Source organism: Ornithodoros turicata, chromosome 1, assembly GCF_037126465.1.
Source record: "Ornithodoros turicata isolate Travis chromosome 1, ASM3712646v1, whole genome shotgun sequence".
Lineage (NCBI taxonomy): Eukaryota > Metazoa > Arthropoda > Arachnida > Ixodida > Argasidae > Ornithodoros > Ornithodoros turicata.
Genome location: NC_088201.1, coordinates 184,133,473 through 184,136,516, shown reverse-complemented (window position 1 = coordinate 184,136,516; position 3,044 = coordinate 184,133,473).

The following is a 3,044-nucleotide window of genomic DNA, read 5'->3' as shown; positions in this document are numbered from 1 at the left end:
TGAACAGCATCGTAGAAGCGACGTATGGTAACGTGTTCCTGTCCCGGCAACGGCTCTCGTTCAACAGAAAGCAGCTCTGCCACGGGAACACGTTTCATTCGTAAGTACTCAGTCGGTTGTTTTAGACGCCTGTGTGTGTTCGAGTCATCTGAATGTTCGTTTGGGAGCTAGCGCTGTGCCACAGATTCCATATCCTCTGCTGTTGTACACGTCTGATTAATGGTGTTGTGGGTACAGGCGTTCTTTAACATACGTACGTCGGCGGTCACCGTTTCCAGTCATGCGTACTCGTCATGCGTAACCTCCGAACATACAGAAATAAAAGCGCACGCACCTATTCAACATAATGCTGGCATCTGAGCTATCACACAGCAACAGCTCGCGTCGTATGCTTTGGAAGGCGCCGTGATGTTTGGGAGTCACGTGAGCGGTCACGTGGTAGACAGGCGCATCCCAAAATGCATTGCGAAGGCGGCTACGCTCGTCCCGACAGAATATGGTCGGAATGGCCGCTCCTGTACTTCCTTCCTCCATGAGTAGCTGCGACGCTTCGGGACATCCTAGAAACACGGGATTTTTCTATCTTGGCAGAAGAAGGATTATTTTAGATATTGGTAGAAATTTCGGTCCACTTGTTTGAACGAGTGCGGGCACGTAGAAGCCAAAATGAACATAATATTTCCTGAGTTTCGGGATTTATTTACACGAAATTAAGTGCTCGAATTTCGCCGAATTTTTTGGGGGGGACAATCCCACACAGAAAACTCCATAATACAAAATTTCGAGGTCTGTCAGTTAAACACTTAGTTCAACAAAAATAGAGACCAAAAAACCGAAGGGGCTGCCAGGCACACGTACACAGAGAGAAAAGAAGGGGGGACTGGTGTACCGAAGGGGGGAGCAAAGGGATGGGGGGTGACGTTTCGAGCGAAGGCTCTTCTTCAGACTAGTAGGAAGGAATGAGGGGGATATCGGGAAACATGTTGTATTTATCGCCCAGCCCGCTAGGGGGCTAACACGAGATCCGTGTCACAGGGCGGTATGTTACAACACGTGCCGACAAACTAGAATCCTAAAATGAGTCTTTCATTTAGGACTCCGGGATGAGTCGAGTTGACGTGGTAGATAAGGCGGCTTTCTTCACGTTTACGGGAATTAGAATTGTTGAAGCCGGAACGAAGAACGATAACTCGGGCGTTATCAGCGCTGTGGGTTGAACTGGAAAAATGCTTGGAGATCAGAGTCATTTGGTGGTTGCTAATGTTATCAGACTGTTGTAAAAGTATTAAGCGGCGGTGCTCGCGGAACCTTTCGTGTAATTTCCTCTCGGTTTCTCCGATGTATAGAAGATTTGGGCAGATAGAACAAAATATTGCATATATTATATTCGCTGACTTGCATGTGTAGTGGCCGGACGTGTGGATATATCGACCATTGGAGCCCTGAAGGCGATGGTTGGGTCCGACATGGGCACAGGTTAAGCACCGTGGTCCCTGGCAAGGCAAAGTCCCATTTTCTAATTCGTCATCTTTTTGGATGTGGCTGCGGACAAGAAGAGTTCTCAGGTTTGGAGGGCGTCTGTAGGAAATTGTCGTGCCAGTGGAGAGCTGTCCGGAATTGAAGAGGTCCTCCGAGCCGGACTTGATTTGTCGCATCAAGTTAGAGATGGATGGGTGATACTCAACTGTTAAAGGCAATGAGGATTTTTTGTTGGAGAATGCTGGGATAAGTGTGGCCGACCTGGGGATAGCCGCAACGCGGGCGGCAGCCCTGTCAAGGAGGGACAAGGGGTAACCACGGGAGGTGAAGAAATCTTTCATTTTGGCAAGTTGATTTAGAAAATATGAATTTTCACTGCAAATGCGGCGCAGCCGTAAGAATTGTGAGAAGGGAATAGAATCCTTGACATGTCTGGGGTGGCAGGAGGAATAGGACAAGTAGCTGTGAGAATCCGTTTCTTTGTAAAAGATGCTTGTTCGCAATTTTGAAGGTCTAACGGATATAGTGAGATCTAAAAAGTTTAAAGTGTCGTGCGAAGAGGCAGACGTGAACTTAATCGCCGGGTGAAAGTTGCTGAAAGCGTCGATAAAGTCTTGGAGTTCCGAAGAGGAGAGCGTGGTAGAAAAACCAAAAATGTCGTCTATATAGCGTTGAAAGAATTCCGGTTTGGGTTTATCGTACTTGGCAAAGAAACGTTCTTCTATAAAGCCCATAAATAGGTTGGCGAAGGAGGGCCCCATTTTGGTTCCCATGGCCACACCACATTTTTGGTTATAAAAGTGTCCGTTGAATTCAAAAGTATTAAGGGTAAGTACCAACTCGGCAAGACGAAGTAGGGTGTGCGTTGGTGGATGTAGAGTCAATCGGCGGTCCAAGAAGTGGCGCAAAGCCAACAAGCCTTCTGTGTGCGGTATGACCGTGTAAAGGGAAATTACATCCATAGTGAAGAGAACACAACTGCCAGAGTGGTTAACGAGGGATAGCTGTTGAAGAACATTGGTGGTGTCTTTTATGTAGGAGGGTAACCCATGAACGAGGGGTTGCAATATAGAGTCCACATATGCAGAAATGAGTTTGGTCGGGCAAGAGAGTGCGGAAACAATGGGGCGTCCAGGGCAGTCGGGTTTGTGTATCTTCGGGAGGAGGTAGAAAGAGGATGCTTTGGCATTCTTGACGATAAGGCTTTTTGCCTCACTGGGCAAAGTAGCGTTCGATATTTCAGAGGTGATGACCTGGTTAACAGTGTGTTGGTGCTGGGTTGTGGAGTCCTCATCAAGTTTTTCGTAGTACCTAGTGTTGGACAGTTGTCTCTCTGCTTCGGCAACGTATAAATCTCGGCGCCATACCACAACGGCTCCACCTTTGTCGGCTGGTTTGATAATGATGTCGTCCCTGGATCTTAGTTCCCCGAGGGCGGTGAGTTGCAGGGGGTTCAGGTTAGGAAAGGAGGTGCTAAGCATAGGCATGTTTCTGGAAAGTAAGCTGCGTGTGCCCTCTATGAATTCTTCCACTAGAGGAAACTTTTGTGGTGGAGGGGTCCAATT